General features: G+C 53.9%; 1 protein-coding gene across 2 annotated transcripts in view; it reads right to left on the reverse strand.

The window, feature by feature from the left end:
• HELZ2 (helicase with zinc finger 2) overlaps positions 1 to 14,992 on the reverse strand; it is a 29,434-nt gene extending 14,442 nt beyond the window's left edge. The window contains exon 1 of one of the 2 annotated variants that reach the window (XM_066384429.1): positions 14,925 to 14,992. The gene's annotated coding sequence lies outside the window, so the exon portion shown is untranslated. Of the gene's footprint in view, positions 1 to 164; positions 236 to 14,924 lie in introns of those variants that run through there. The other variant, XM_066384428.1, reaches the window with a different exon arrangement.
• Positions 14,993 to 17,277: the final 2,285 nt, after the last annotated feature.

A 17,277-nucleotide genomic window follows, 5' to 3' on the forward strand; every position in this document is an offset into this window, starting at 1 on the left:
GGGCGGGGGGCTCAGCTGGGGCCCCATCCCGGCGTGCGGCCTCGGGCTCCCCGGCACCGGCCCCCCGGCCCACCAGCACCGCCGCCCCTCGCCGGCCTCGGAGCCCCCGCCCGGGCGCACGGAGCTGCTCCCCGCAGCACCGACAACCGCATCCCCGCACTTACCCCCATTCGGCCGCGCCCGCCGCGCGATCACTTTCGATTCTGCCCCGGGGGTGACTCAAACCTCTGACGCCCGAGCGCGGAAATTACCTCACTGCCCCCGCCCCGCCCCCACCCCGCCCCCCGCCCGGCGCCGCCCCGAACCGCGGCCGCCCCGCCTGCCTGCCCGCCCGCAGACCCTCGGGATTCGAACCCGGGCCCGATGCTACTGCACCCGGACGCCATCGCCAGGCGGGAGGGGGCGCCCAGCTAGCCGCCTGGGGTGACCGGGGGTGTCCGCGGGAGGGGCATGATCGAGGCTGAGTGCTGGGGGGGGGAGTGCCCCCACCCGACGGCCTCACCCTCCTAAAAGGCACCAGCCAGTCTGGGTCAAGGGTGATCTGCCCTCCTCCTTGGGGAGGGTCCTACGCCGGGAAGTGCTTCTTACCTGGGGAGGCTCTGATGTTCTATCCAACCCCCTAAAATGCACGGAAGGTGTTTGGGCTGAGCTGGGTCTGGGGAAGGGTTAGAGACCTCACCATCTACACGCAGAGAGAGCAGGGCAGACCTGGGCAGCTTAATTGCATTGATCCCCACAACTTTCCTTCTTAAAATTTATTCTGAACCACAAAGAATTTATTCTGAGCCACAAAAGACCCCTAAGTAACCCCAAAAGACCCCTAGCCAGAGCAACCCTAAAGAAAAACAACCACAGAAAACGAAGCTGCAGGCATCACGCTACCAGATTTCAAGCTGTAATGCAACGCTCTAGTGATCAAACCACCCTGGTCCGGCTTGGTCACTGGCGGAGGCTCGGCAGGGTGCTGTTGGCAAGGCGTCCGACCCCACTGTGACACACGTGACCCCAGCGAGCCCTGTCCCGAGGGTCCCATCCTTGCACAGTCCCCTTGAACACTGTAAGCGGCTGACCTGTGTAAGCAGCAGGAGTGGAGGAGACGATAGAGCGTGTTGACCGAGGCGGGGTCATGGGGACAATGTGCTGTCTTCTTTGCCCTCCTGGGTCACTGCTCTGGAGGAAGCCAGCCACCACATTGTGAGGATGACATTCCAGCCGCCTGAAGGAGAGGCTGGCCCAGGAGAAATTGAGGCCTCCTGCCCCAAATCAGCACCAGGGTCAGGAGTGTGTGAGCATTGTGCAGACGCCCCCGCCTCAGACCACTGCACCCCCTTCCCTGCTTGACTGCAACCCTGTGGGTTACCCCAAGCCTGAGCCACCAGCCAAGCCACTCCCGACTGTGAGATAATACATGTTTACTATTGTTTTAAACCACCAAGTTTTGGGGGCAATTTCTCACACAGCAATAGATAAACTGAAACAGATAAACAGGACTGTCCCTCAGACAATAAAATGCGCCCCTATCGGCCCCAGGTCAGCATCCTGTTCGGAAGGACAAAATGGAAGCTTCCCAGTTAAGTCAGGAATTGGGCTGGGCACACCGTTCACATTCATGCCAGAGGTCTCAGGACACACAAACATGCAGTTACAGAACAAAACAGAGGGAAACACTTGATAAACACTTCACCAGCAGCGACCAAAGATGGGGACGACCTTAGCGAGAACTATGCAAGAAAACGGAAATGTTCCGAACAGACAATAGGACACCAGGGAGAACAGAGTGGAGCGCTACGTTCTTGGGCGAGGAGACCCAGCGGTGACGCAAAGATGGCAACGCTCCTTGCATTTATTTTTAGGAAGGTATCCCTTATAGAAATAGAAACAAGCCTAAAATTTATTCTGGACCATAAAAGGTCCCAAATAGCCAAAGTAATCCTGAAAAAGAAAAACAAACAAACAAACAGAACCCCCCCCCAAAACAACCACAAACAAAGCTTGGAGGTGTCATACTACCTGATTTCAAGCTATAGTGCAAAGTTATAGTGGTCTAAACAGCGTGGTACTGGCATAAAACAAACAAAAGGAAATAGCAGCAACAACAAAAAACCAGACATGTAAGCCAGTGGCACAGAATCAAGAGTCCAGAGATAAAGCCACACACTCATGGTCAACTAATTTTTGACAAAGGGCGCCAAGAACATACAGTGGGGAAAATAGAGTGTCTTCAATAAATTGTAGTGGGTGGCCCTGGCCGGTTGGCTCAGTGGTAGAGCATTGGTGGGTCATGCGGATTCCCCAGGTTCAATTCCTGGTCAGAGCACACAGGAGAAGTGACCATCTGCTTCTCTACCCTTCCCCCTCCCCCTTCTCTCTCTCTCTCTCTCTCTCTCTCTCTCTCTCTCTGTCTATTTCTATCCCGCAGCCATGGCTCAGTTAGAGTGAGTTGGCCCCGGGTGCTGAGGATAGCTCCATGGCAGGGGTCCCCAAACTTTTTACACAGGGGGCCAGTTCACTGTCCCTCAGACCGTTGGAGGGCCAGACTATAAAAAAAAACTGAACAAATCCCTATGCACACTGCACATATCTTATTTTAAAGTAAAAAAACAAAATGAGAACAAATACAATATTTAAAATAAAGAACAAGTAAATTTAAATCAACAAACTGACCAGTATTTCAATGGGAACTATGCTCCTCTCACCGACCACCAATGAAAGAGGTGCCCCTATCGGAAGTACGGTGGGGGCCGGATAAATGGCCTCGGGGGCCACATGTGGTCTGCGGGTTGTAGTTTGGGGACCCCTGCTCCATGGCCTCCATTTCAGAAGATATAATAGATCAGTTGCTGAGCAGTGGAGCAACGACCCCAGCTGGACAGAGCATTGCCCAATAGAGGGCTTGCTAGGTGGGTCCTAGTCAGGGTGCATGCCGGAGTCTGTCTCTCTGCCTCCCCACTTCTCACTTAAGAAAAATTAAAAACAAACAAACAGTGATGGAAAAACTGGATAACTACACACAAAAGAATAAAGCTGGACCCCTGACTGATATTACTCACAAGGATCAGCCCAACACAAAGACCAAATGTAAGACCTGAAACCGTAAAACTCCTAGAAGAAAACAGGGAGGAAAATCCTTGACGTTGGTCTTGGCAGTGAGTTCTGGATGTGACACCGAATGCACAGGAAACAAAGACCAAAGTAAACAAGCGGGGCCACACTCAACTGAAGAGCTTCTGCACAGCTGAGGAAGCCATCAGTATATTGAAAAAGGCCACCCACAGAATGAGAAAAAAAATCCCCAAACATACTTATATAGTTAACCATCCAAAGTGTAAAAGGAACTCCTACAACTCAACAGACAAATGATAATAATAACAATCCAATTTTAAAATGCGGGAAAGGCCCTGGCCGGTTGGCTCAGCGGTAGAGCGTCGGCCTGGCGTGCGGGGGACCCGGGTTCGATTCCCGGCCAGGGCACATAGGAGAAGCGCCCATTTGCTTCTCCACCCCTCCCTCTCTCCTTCCTCTCTGTCTCTCTCTTCCCTCCCGCAGCCAAGGTTCCATTGGAGCAAAGATGGCCCGGGGCTCTGGGGATGGCTCCTTGGCCTCTGCGCCAGGCGCTAGAGTGGCTCTGGTCCCAGCAGAGCGATGCCCCGGAGGGGCAGAGCATCGCCCCCTGGTGGGCAGAGCATCACCCCTGGTGGGCGTGCCAGGTGGATCCCGGTCGGGCGCATGCGGGAGTCTGTCTGACTATCTCTCCCCGTTTCCGGCTTCAGAAAAATACAAAATAAATAAATAAATAAAAATAAATAAAATGCGGGAAAACCTGAACATTTTCTCAAAGAGGACATACAGACAGGTAACAGGTACGTGGAAAGAGGCTCAGCATCACGAAGCGTCAGAGAACTGCCGATCAGAACCGCAATGGGAAATCACCTCGCACCTGTCCAAAGGGCTGTCATCCAATAAATCCACAAACAAGTGCTGGCGAGGAAGTGGAGACAAGAGAGCCCTCATGCACTGCTGGTGGGAATGCAGACTGGTGCGGCCACTGCGGGAAGCAGGGTGGAGGATCCTCAAAGAACTATTAAAAACAGAACTGCCTTATGAACCAGCGATTCCACTGCTGGGTATTTAACTGAGTGAAATTAAACCTGGATCCCCGAGATATCTGCACCCCCATGTTCACGGCAGCGTTATTCACAGTAGCCAACATATGGAAGCCGCCTAAATGTCAACAGGTGAATGAATAAATAAGATACTACACACACACACACACACACACACACACACACACACACGAGACTATTACTCAGCCAGGACAAAGAAGGATATCTTGCCATCAGCAAAAACATGAGTGAACTTTGATATGCTAAGTGAGATGACTCAGACAGTAAAAACAAACACTGCGTGCTATTGCTTACATATAGAACCAAAAAAATTTTAAAAAGTCAAACTGTTAAAAAACAGAGAGGACTAAGTACCAGCAGCAGGAATTGGGGGGCATCGGGATGTTATTTGAGGTTATAAAATTAGATAAGAAGACCTAATAATGCCCAGCATAGTGATTGCAGTCAACAACACTGTTAATATGATATAAACTTCAAACTTACTAAGAAGCTAGATCCTGGTTGTTCCCACCCCAAAAAGAATTGTTCCTTATGTGAGTGACAGAGGGGTTAGCCAACACGAGGGTGCCCTCCCTCCTGCAATGTAAATGTATCAAATCAACACCCATTGTGCAACTAATCTTAAACAATATTGCACCATCAGTCACATCTCCATTAGTGAATTGAAAAAAGAAAAAGAGTAACAGGATACTAGTCTTACCAACTATCAAAACATGTGGTAAAGGGACTAGAGGAGTGTGGCTCTGGAGCAGAAATGGACCCACGCAGATCAAGGTGGTCAAAGAGACAGTCCAAATGTAGGCTGAAATGGACACAGCAGTTTCATACCTGACCACAGATGGTCCTTCAGGTCGCTGGGGAAAGATGGTATATTGGAACTGTTTCATTCTAACAATTCTGTTTACAACTGGTTAGCATCTTGAACCAAAAATGGATGGGGGTTTCCAGCTAACGCTTTCCACCCAGTAAAACAACAGACAGAAAACAAAAACCCACCAGAGAAGGGTTGGAGATGCGATGGAGTGTGTGGGTGTGTGTCAAGCGCACACGCGCTTGCTGGTCGTCTCAGAGCCCAATGGCCTTGCTGAAGGGGCCTGGCCCTCCTGCTGGGGGGGCTCCTTGTTCATCTCCTCCTGCGCCATCCAGAGTTTAGTGTGAAGGTTTGCAATCTGTCACGACGACAATGGAAACAGTGACACCACGGAAATCAACAAACACTATGCATGGTGGCGTTTCCTTTTCTCGGAAAGCCTGTGGCTAAACATCTGCAGACACCAGAGACGCACTGATCAGTCCAACCACACACAAATACAGCAATTACGCACCACGGAGGGAAGAAGCTGGAGACTGAGCAGCCAAACACACGGGCACAATTCTCCTCCCCGTCACCACTACAGGCTCTAATGACTGACGCCACACTTGCAGGGCCATGCCGGTCAGAACGACAGGGTGCTTTTCACCTTTCTGACCAGTAAAGGCTGCAGTCAGACATGGCTTGATTGGGGGCAGCTCCAGGTCAGAAGTGCAGCGGCACAGACCCTCCGGCCGGGTGCTGTTCACTGGCGCAGGCCGAGCACCAGCTGTGCAGGACCTTGCCTGTGCTGTGTGCTTGGCAGTTGCACTGAATGACAGCCCCACCCTTCCCAGTGCCCAGGCCCCTGGCCCCCTCCTTCCACCCTCCATCTAACCATCTGCAAATGCTGTCAGTTTAAAATCCAAGTCGATCCAGAATCCAGGTGCCCCTCAAAGCCTGGAATCCCACAGGGACCTCCTAGCTGGGTCCCTGCATCCCTTTCGCTCGGTTTGCAACACAAAGGTCCTTTCAAAACTGCTCGGCACTACGAGTTAATGCAGAGCGGTGATGTCTGCAACCAACATGGCTATAATTGAAACAATATTCATGTACCTACCTCCCCAGGATGCTTACTGGTTACAAAGGAACACAATAGTTTTTTGCGGTAGAGAAACGGTCTGGTCTGTTCAGGCTCTCCCAAGCCAAGTGTCAGGGGTCACAGACCCAGGACAAACGCACAGACCCAGGTGTGCTGAGGGCACAACAACCCCTCCCCCTCCCCAGTAGTTCCAGCTCAAAATGCAAAACCTCAACCCACTCTCCAGGAAACATCACCAAGTCCGCAGTAACCAGCCCCCACGCTCCTCAGAATGTCCCCGTGAGGAGGACCGAGAAGGCTGATACGTCACCCAGACTGGGGGACTAGAGAGACAGAGGGTCCTCAGAGGGACTGGGTTACGAAAAAGTAGATAAACGGTATACGAAATCAATCATGAACAGTTAACATGTGGATGTGGGCTGACTCTCAGGAACATTACCGATTAATGCTGAATTGCCTTCTTTTTTTTTTTAATTGCCTTCTTTTTTTTTTTGTATTTTTCCTGAAGCTGGAAACAGGGAGAGACAGTCAGACAGACTCCCGCATGCGCACGACCGGGATCCACCCGGCACGCCCACCAGGGGCGACGCTCTGCCCACCAGGGGGCGATGCTCTGCCCACCAGGGGCGTCACTCTGTTGCGACCAGAGCCACTCTAGCGCCTGGGGCAGAGGGCAAGGAGCCATCCCCAGCGCCCAGGCCGTCTTTGCTCCAATGAAGCCTTGGCTGCGGGAGGGGAAGAGAGAGACAGAGAGGAAGGAGAGGGGGAGGGGTGGAGAAGCAGATGGGCGCTTCTCCTGTGTGCCCTGGCCGGGAATCGAACCCCGGTCCCCCGCACGCCAGGCCGACGCTCTACCGCTGAGCCAACCGGCCAGGGCCTTGAATTGCCTTCTTTAACAACCAACCAACCACGTCCATGCTCCTTAGAAACGTACACATCGGAGCATCAGGTGAAGGGACCTGACTTTCAAAGGGTTCAGAAGTCAAGTTTGATATGAACCAGATGAGACCAAGTGTAAGTGACGGGTGAATCCAAAAGAAAACACATACACAAGTCTTTGCACTATTTTTGCAACGTTTGTGTGTTTGTTTGAAATTATATCAAATTTTTTTTAAAAAAATAAGTAGAACATCCAGCCATCGTGCCCCCCTCCCAAAACCAGGCCTTCTTCACCCAGCACTTGTCCTAGTGGATGGAACTTGTTCTCTCAGGCTCGATGGCCCTCCTCTGAACCCCAGAATGGCTGGAAAAGTGGGAAGGTCCCAAGTCTGGGGGCCAGGCCTCAGTTTACCTGTGATGAAGGTCTGGTCCTCACAGCTTCCCTAGCAGCCTCTGGTTACCTCCCACCTAAGTGGAACTTTAAAATCAGGCTCCAGGCCCTGGCCGGTTGGCTCAGTGGTAGAGCGTCGGCCTGGCGTGCAGGAGTCCCGGGTTCGATTCCCGGCCAGGGCACACAGGAGAGGCGCCCATCTGCTTCTCCACCCCTCCCCCTCTCCTTCCTCTCTGTCTCTCTCTTACCCTCCTGCAGTCGAGGCTCCATTGGAGCAAAGATGGCCCGGGCGCTGGGGATGGCTCCTTGGCCTCTGCCCCAGGCGCTAGAGTGGCTCTGGTTGCGACAGAGCAACGCCCCGGAGGGGCAGAGCATCGCCCCCTGGTGGGCAGAGCGTCGCCCCCTGGTGGGTGTGCCGGGTGGATCCCGGTCGGGCGCATGCGGGAGTCTGTCTGACTGTCTCTCCCCGTTTCCAGCTTCAGGAAAAATACAAAAAACAAACAAACAGGCCCCAGCCTTCAGTGACCCTTCCAGAGGCCCACCCAGGGACCTGCCCACTCAGCCATAAGGGTACACCCTGGCTGGGAACAAGGAGGTGACTAAGTCTACAGGTGGGAGGGTCCCAGCTTAGCCTTGGGGAGGGAAGGGAGCAGCTATGAAGAGAAGGGTCATGGGAGCCAGGAAGGGACCTCTGACCAGAAGGTCTCGCTGCAGGGAGGGTTCACACCAGGGGTGTTACCAGCTGCTGTTTCCTTGTCTTGATGCAATAGCATCTCTGCACCATGCACGTCACCCCACATTCAGACCCTGTAACCCTAACCCTAACCCTAACCCTGGAGCTGAGGAGCTGAGATGAGCAAGGTGAAGATTTGGAATGGTTCCCAAGCTGCTGTGGGAGGACCCACCTCACCTCCTGGCTTGGTCAGACCCCTCCCTTCCTGAGGTCTGGCTGCTCCTCGAAGGTGCCGTGTCGGGGGCTAGTGCCACTGTCCCCTGGCAGCCTTCTTGCCCCGTCATTCTGGGTGCCCCCTCCCATGGACGTGGGCACCTCTCCAGTTAACTCCTGGGAGGGCCACGCTCTAGATCAGGGGTCTCAAACTCAACTCAGCATGTGGGCCGCAGAGCAAGATCACAGCCGTTCGGCAAATACAAGTAGGCCCCTAGGCTTACTTAATTTTATCCAAAATATTTTGAACTTCGTGGATTAGTCTGCGGGCCGCACAAAATTGTTCGGCGGGCCGCATGCGGCCCGTGGGCCGCGAGTTTGAGACCCCTGCTCTAGATGGAGGAAGGACGGCCTGACCTGAGGTGGTGCGGCAGCTAGAGTGTCAACCTGGAATGCTGAGGTCGCCGGTTTGAAACCCCAGGCTTGCCTGGTCAAGGCACAGATAAAAAGCAACTACTACAAGTTGATGTTTCCTGCTTCTTCCCCTCCTTTCTCTCTCTATTTCTCTCATCTTTCTAAAAATCAATAAATAAAATGTAAAAAGAAAAAAAAAAGATGGAGGAAGGGTGTGGTGTACATACAAGACTTCCTGTCACGGGAAAGGGACCGGGCCCAGAGGAGGTCAGCGTCATGTGTGGATTCTTGACTTCATGCAGGAAAGACCAGGTGATTTTGAGAGTTTGTTTATTACAAGCCGGGGACAGTGAAACAGAGGACGATCTTAGGGTAGAAGAAGCAACAGGAGAACCATGGTGGGGCTCTGCTTTGGCTCCCTCGAAAGGTTATAGGAAAGGAGTGAGCCACACTGGGCTGTGTGGACTCACTGAAAGTAAAAAGTACAAGTCACGGTGACAGAAGTGAGACAAGGGGCGGGGGGGCTGCTGTCAGAAGAAAGGGGACCTTGGAGACAGGTTCAGAGAACAAGCCTGGGATGAGCTGCCGCTGCCCCTTCCTTACTCCCCTGGTTGCAAATCTTGTGGGGACCCTTAGAGTTTAAGAGAGAAAAGTAAAGATGGCCGCCCGAGAGAGGAGAAAGGCGTGGGCGTGCTCCCGAGAGGGCTCACACTGGGCCTCTGTCTTGAGGGCTCTTATCTGTTTCCTAAAAGGCGGGAAATGGAGAAGGGACTGACTTAGAATATTCCTCCGCGTTATGCTGATGTATAGTGAGATTCATTCCCCTGACTTCCTCCGTTCTTGGGTGTGGTTGGCACTGATGGCAGTAATTGGATTTCTGCTATCTATCTCCCCCCAGTAGAGTGATTTAAGCTATTTACCCTCTGGTTGTGAGACGAGACGTGTAAACCATTTTCTTTTCCTTTTCTTCTGTCTTTTTTTTTTTTTTTTTCATGCAAGCACAAGTTTATTTAGAAAGTCACAGAGGAAAGAAGTGAGCCATGAAGGAAGTTAGTCAGTCAAGCAGCATGGGCTTGAGAAACAAGTCACGGGAGCGAAGGAAGGGCCCTTGGAGCTCAGGAGAGAGAAAGGCAAAGAAAGCGTGCCCCCGGAAAGAGGGGACGGGGAAAGACTCGGGCGTGCTCCGGGGGGGAGAGCTGCCCCAGCCACTTATTCACTCTTAGGGGTTCTCGGTTATAGAAGATAGATCTTCTTGATTTATGAGATGACTGTAAACTGCTTGGCCATTTAACTATCTGTTTCAGTTCCCTCTTCCACTTGTCCTGGCTTACTAGCCCGTCTCATTCCCACCACGTGGAGGGGACACGCCTGTGCCCTCCCCACCTCCGGCAAAGGCAGAGAAGCCCCTCCTGCTTGGGGCTGTCGGTCTGGAGGGGTAGCAGACCCAGCTCAGACCTGGCCCTTCGCCCAGCACCTTGACCCCTATGTGCCCAGCCCAGCCACCCCCGCCTTGACTCCAAACCGCTCTGGCCGCCTGCACTGTCCCCCAGCCCAGCCGGCAGGATGCAAGGCGGGGCCTCAGAGCCAGAGCCTGGTCTGCTACCTGGAACGCAGACGGACGTGGCAGGCTCTTGATGCCAGAGGTTCAAGTCCACCTCCTGTCCTCTGGGCCTCACCCTGTCACCTCCTGAGGGAGGTCACCTCCCATCCAGGCAGCTCACACACCCTGGTGCCTGCAGGACCTGCCCTCACGCAGGGATTGGTCAGTGATGGTGGGACGTCCCACCAGGAGCTGGGCTGGCTGGGGATGCCGGCTCCTCTCTCAAAACCCACCATGTGGGTGCTGGACAGCAGAGAGTCCAACAAGCCCAGCCTGTGGTCAGTGGGTCTTAAAGGGACCAGAGCAGGGAAAGGGCAGCCTTCCCAGCAGACGGTGCTGGCCGACCAAATAAAACAATGCGGGAAGAGTGAAGGCCAAGCCTCATCTCCTGCCACACCGAACACGAGCTCCAGGCAGGTCACGTCGGCATCGCGGCTGAACGGCGTACCTTGGACACGGGAGAAATCTTCACGGCCCCGGGGTGAGCAAATGCTTCTTTAAGAGGACATGAGAAGCAAAAATGTAAAAGGAAAGGTCGGTCAACTGGAGTTCAGAAACATCAAAAGTTTCTGCTGTCCCAGTGCCAGCCAGTGAGAAAAAGGAAAAGGCAAGCCACTGACCGCTGGAAGCATTCAGGACGCACACCTCTGATGAAGAATGGCAGGCAGGTCACTTTGGACCTTAAAATTCAATCGTTTTCTTTTTTTTTTAAAGTCCAGTGCTCTTTAAAGAGAGCAACATGTTTGAACAGACAGTTCACACGGGAAAATATACAAATGGCCATAGAAGCACATGAAAACAAGGCTCCGCCCGTGGCCAGGTAGCTCAGTCAGTCAGAGCATCGTCCCAGAACACCAGGGTTGCAGGTTTGATCCCCACGGGAAGCGGCCAGTGAACACGCGACTAAGTGGAACAACAAATCCATGCTGATCTCTCCCTCCCTTTCTCTCTCCCCCTTCCTCTCTCTGTCTCTCTTTTTTTTTTTTTTTTTTTTTTTTTTTTCATTTTTCTGAAGCTGGAAACAGGGAGAGACAGTCAGACAGACTCCCGCATGCGCCCGACCGGGATCCACCCGGCACGCCCACCAGGGGCGGTGCTCTGCCCATCCTGGGCGTCGCCATATTGCGACCAGAGCCACTCTAGCACCTGAGGCAGAGGCCACAGAGCCATGCCCAGCGCCCGGGCCATCTTTGCTCCAATGGAGCCTCAGCTGCGGGAGGGGAAGAGAGAGACAGAGAGGAAAGCGCAGCGGAGGGGTGGAGAAGCAAATGGGCGCTTCTCCTATGTGCCCTGGCCGGGAATCGAACCCGGGTCCTCCGCACGCTAGGCCGACGCTCTACCGCTGAGCCAACCGGCCAGGGCCTCTCTGTCTCTCTTAAAAAAAAAGAAAGAAAGAAAAGAAAAGAAAAAAAAATGGTATCAGAGTCATTCTTCAGCAGGGAAATGCCAATCTAAACCCAAGGATCCCTGGCCAGCAGCTTCAGTTGGTTAGAACACCGTCCTGATATGCCAGTGTTGTGGGCTTGATCTTTGGTCAGGCACATACAAGAATCAACCAATAAATACATAAATCCGTGGAACAACAAATCAATGTTTCTCTCTCTTTCCCTTCCTCTCTTTCTGTTTCTATCTCTAAAGAACAAAAACAAACAAACAAAAAACCCCTGGGAGATGCCCCTTTGAACCCACTGGATGGCTTGTGCAGGAAGGCTGACCGTGTCCAGTGCCAGCCAGGATGAGCAGGCGTGTGGACTCTCCCATGTCACTGGGGGGGGGCACAGATGTTGCAGCCACTTAGGAAGACAGTTGGGTGGTTTCTGATAAAGTTCAATGAGCATCGACATACTTATGACCCAGCAATTCCTCTTCTGTGTGTCCACCCAAGAGAAACAAAAATGCACGCTCATTGTTTACAAAGCCTGGCGGGGAGTTGGAGGGGGGGCCCCTTCTTGCTGGGGGTGGGGAGGTACCGGCTCCACAGAGACAGAGGTTTGTACCCGGCCATTCCTAGCAGCCAAAAGCAGGAAACAACTCGGAACACATTGTCAGGCAGCCAGTCTAGCCGTAGGATAAAGCGCTACTCGGGAAACTCGTACACCAAGACAGCAGAGCACAGACCTCAAACCACGGTGCAGGGTGAAGGCCACCCGACCTGGACGAGGGTTTGATGTGAGGGTTTGGTGTGCGGATCCGTGCATAGGATGTCAGGACAGAGACATTAGTGTAAAACCAGGCCCATGGGTCATCCCACCCCCATGCTGCGGGCATCCCAGGCAGAGAAAGTCATGTGGAATCTGACCTGGAGACCCTGGCTGAAGCCATGGCAAATGACCCCGTGGAAACCCGGTTTTAAGTTGAAGAGCAGTCAGCCTCCGGCCATTCCGACCCAGGAAACTGACCAGATGAGCCCCCTCCCGAGGTCGGGCCCCTCAGGCCACCAGTGAGCAGGACCTACTTGGGTGTCCTGTGTGGCTCGGATGGAGAGAAGCCCATTGTGTGTCCTGTGGGTGTGGTTGGGCAACAAGTGACCCTGAGACTCAGTGGCACAAGACAAGCTTCTGCTCTGTGATGTCTGGAGCCTCAGCCAGCAGACTGGAATTCTGTGGCCGGGGTCACCTGAGGCTCCTCCCTGTCTGTTTGCCCTGGGGTGGGGGGCTGGAAGTGCTGTCTCCATCTCCACGTGGTCTCAGCTCAGGCTCTGGAACGGGCATGTGGCCAGGATCAGAGACAGAGAGAGACAGGGACAGAGAGAGACAGGGACAGAGAGGGACAGGGACAGAGAGGGACAGGGACAGAGAGAGACAGGGACAGAGAGGGACAGGGACAGAGAGGGACAGGGACAGAGAGAGACAGGGACAGAGAGGGACAGGGACAGAGAGAGACAGGGACAGAGAGGGACAGGGACAGAGAGAGACAGGGACAGAGAGGGACAGGGACAGAGACAGGGACAGAGAGGGACAGGGACAGAGAGAGACAGGGACAGAGAGGGACAGGGACAGAGAGGGACAGGGACAGAGAGAGACAGGGACAGAGAGGGACAGGGACAGAGAGAGACAGGGACAGAGAGGGACAGGGACAGAGAGAGACAGGGACAGAGAGGGACAGGGACAGAGACAGGGACAGAGAGGGACAGGGACAGAGAGAGACAGGGACAGAGAGGGACAGGGACAGAGAGGGACAGGGACAGAGAGAGACAGGGACAGAGAGGGACAGGGACAGAGAGAGACAGGGACAGAGAGGGACAGGGACAGAGACAGGGACAGAGAGGGACAGGGACAGAGAGAGACAGGGACAGAGAGGGACAGGGACAGAGACAGGGACAGAGAGGGACAGGGACAGAGAGAGACAGGGACAGAGAGGAACAGGGACAGAGACAGGGACAGAGAGGGACAGGGATAGAGAGAGACAGGGACAGAGAGGGACAGGGACAGAGACAGGGACAGAGAGGGACAGGGACAGAGAGAGACAGGGACAGAGAGGGACAGGGACAGAGAGAGACAGGGACAGAGAGGGACAGGGACAGAGAGGGACAGGGGCAGAGAGAGACAGGGACAGAGAGGGACAGGAACAGAGAGAGACAGGGACAGAGAGGGACAGGGACAGAGAGGGACAGAGACAGAGAGAGACAGGGACAGAGAGGGACAGGAACAGAGAGAGACAGGGACAGAGAGGGACAGGGACAGAGAGGGACAGAGACAGAGAGAGACAGGGACAGAGAGAGACAGGGACAGGGACAGAGAGAGACAGGGACAGAGAGGGACAGGGGCAGAGAGAGACAGGGACAGAGAGGGACAGGGGCAGAGAGAGACAGGGACAGAGAGGGACAGGGACAGAGAGAGACAGGGACAGAGAGGGACAGGAACAGAGAGAGACAGGGACAGAGAGGGACAGGGACAGAGAGGGACAGAGACAGAGAGAGACAGGGACAGAGAGAGACAGGGACAGAGAGGGACAGGGACAGAGAGGGACAGAGACAGAGAGAGACAGGGACAGAGAGAGACAGGGACAGAGAGGGACAGAGACAGAGAGAGACAGGGACAGAGAGGGACAGGGACAGAGAGAGACAGGGACAGAGAGAGACAGGGACAGAGAGGGACAGGGACAGAGACAGAGAGAGACAGGGACAGAGAGGGACAGGAACAGAGAGAGACAGGGACAGAGAGGGACAGGGACAGAGAGGGACAGAGACAGAGAGAGACAGGGACAGAGAGAGACAGGGACAGGGACAGAGAGAGACAGGGACAGAGAGGGACAGGGGCAGAGAGAGACAGGGACAGAGAGGGACAGGGGCAGAGAGAGACAGGGACAGAGAGGGACAGGGACAGAGAGAGACAGGGACAGAGAGGGACAGGAACAGAAAGAGACAGGGACAGAGAGGGACAGGGACAGAGAGGGACAGAGATAGAGAGAGACAGGGACAGAGAGAGACAGGGACAGAGAGGGACAGGGACAGAGAGGGACAGAGACAGAGAGAGACAGGGACAGAGAGAGACAGGGACAGAGAGGGACAGAGACAGAGAGAGACAGGGACAGAGAGGGACAGGGACAGAGAGAGACAGGGACAGAGAGGGACAGGGACAGAGAGGGACAGAGACAGAGAGAGACAGGGACAGAGAGAGACAGGGACAGAGAGGGACAGGGACAGAGAGAGACAGGGACAGAGAGGGACAGGGACAGAGAGGGACAGGGTTAGAGAGGGACAGGGACAGAGGGAATGAGAACAGCACAGGAAACTTACTTTGCTCAGTCCAGCCTGGGAAGTCATGCAGCGGGACGTCCGCCACATTCTTGTCATTAACATGAGTCACTTATGTCATTAACATAAGGCCAGCCCACATGAAGGGGGGGGGGTAGACTTCAACTTCTGTGGGAGGAGTGTCAGACAGACTCTGTGGACAGGTTTTAAAGCCACCACACAGAGGAGAGCCGAGAGTTGTCCACACGGTGGGAGCAAAGGCAAGTCCAAGCCCAGAGAAGCACAACAATGGTGACTTTCAAACTTTTTTTAACCAGGTTCTGCACCTAATCTTTCCCAAAGTACTACCTTCATTGCATGAGACACACCTGAGCTTCTCTTCTACGCTGCTGCACCATATCGGGTCCTCTGTTTAAGAAAACACAGCCCACTATGATGTGTTACATCCTGTTTGAAATCACTAACCAAGGCCCTGGCTGGTTGGCTCAGCAGTAGAGCATCGGCCTGGCGTGCGGGAGTCCCGGGTTCGATTTCCGGCCAGGGCACACAGGAGAAGCGCCCATCTGCTTCTCCACCCCTCCACCCCTCCCCCTCTCCTTCCTCTCTGTCTCTCTCTTCCCCTCCTGCAGCCAAGGCTCCATTGGAGCAAAGATGGCCCGGGCGCTGGGGATGGCTCCTTGGCCTCTGCCCCAGGTGCTAGAGTGGCTCTGGTCACAACAGAGCGACGCCCCGGAGGGGCAGAGCATCGCCCCCTGGTGGGCATGCTGGGTGGATCCTGGTCGGGCGCATGCGGGAGTCTGTCTGACTGCCTCCCTGTTTCCAACTTCAGAAAAATACAAAAAAAAAAAAAAAAAAAAATTAAAAAAAAAAAAACCTTCTGCTCTACGAAGGACAATATAGAGAGAACGAGAAGACCAGCCTCAGAGGGGAGAGATATTTACAAAAGACACATCTTTTTGATACAGGACTGTTTTTATTTTCCAAATGTACACAAAGAATTCTTAAAATCAGTAAGAAAACAAACAACCCCATTAAAAATGGGCCAAAGACCCTCACAGACGGCTCACCGAAGTCCACAGGCGGCAGATAAGCAAGTGCGACGATGCCCCCGCCCTGCGTCACCGGGGAACTGCATGTGTGACAGTGAAGAGACACCACTGCGCACCGATCAGAACGGCCAAAACCCAGAGCACTGACAACACCAAGTGCTGGCGAGGACGTGGAGCAGCCGGGACTCTCGGTCGCTGCTGGTGGGAACGCAGACGGGCAGCCACTTTGGAAGACAGTCAGTGCTTTCTTACAAAACAAAGCAGGCTCCTACGGTCCAGCAGTCACGCTCCCTGGTACTTACCCAAAGGATTTGAAAACTATGTCTGCATGGAGACCTGTACATGGATATTTATAGTAGTTTTATTCATAATTGACAGAACGGGAAGCCACCAAGATGTCCGTCCACAGGTGGATAAATAAATCAACTGTGGTCCAACGAGACAGTGGGTTATCATTCAGCACTAAAAAGAAACGAGCCATCAAGTCACAAAAACACGTGGAGGGACCTGAAACGCATAGGACTAAGGGACAGAAGCCAGTCTGAAAAGGCTCCCCGCTGTGATTCCAACTCTGTGATGTCCACAGCGACCAGAGCCACGTAGCCGGGGCCGGAGAGGAGGGACGAGCGGGCGGCGTACGGAGGGCTGCTGGGGCCGTGATGGTGGATGCGTGGCATTATGTTTGTGCAGACCCTCAGAGTCACAGCCCCAAGAGACCCCGAGTGGTGGCGGCTACAGGGGACGCACCACCCGGTGGGGTGTCAACAGCAGGGGGCAGTGCATGGGGGCCAGAGTCTCTGTAACTCTCCTCTGCACTTTGCTGTGCACCTAAGACCACTCTGAACACAAAGGCAGATTGTCATTCACCGTTCTCAGAAACCCACAGGTCAAGCTGACCAAAGAATAAATAAAAATAAAATACAGAGCCTGACCTGTGGTGGCGCAGTGGATAAAGCGTCGACCTGGAAATGCTGAGGTCGCAGGTTCGAAACCCTGGGCTTGCCTGGTCAAGGCACATATGGGAGTTGATGCTTCCAGCTCCTCCCCCCCCTTCTCTCTCTCTCTCTCCTCTCTCTCTCTCTCTCTGTCTCTCTCTCTCCTCTCTAAAATGAATAAAAAATAAAAATAAAATACAGAAATGCCCAGCAACAGTTAATGCGCTCGATCTAACAGAGACGTGTAGACACTTGACCAAGAGAAAGCACACATGGTCATTTACAGGAACAGGGTGGCCCTAGCCTAGGGCACAGAGATGGCCGCACAGCCCGGGGAGGCAGGGTGGAGGTGGCAGGGGCCCCAGGAGGGCCTTCGGAAGGGACCTGCCGTGTAGCCCGAGAGTAGATTGT

The sequence above is a fragment of the Saccopteryx leptura genome, chromosome 5, assembly GCF_036850995.1.
Source record: "Saccopteryx leptura isolate mSacLep1 chromosome 5, mSacLep1_pri_phased_curated, whole genome shotgun sequence".
Taxonomy (NCBI): Eukaryota; Metazoa; Chordata; class Mammalia; order Chiroptera; family Emballonuridae; genus Saccopteryx; species Saccopteryx leptura.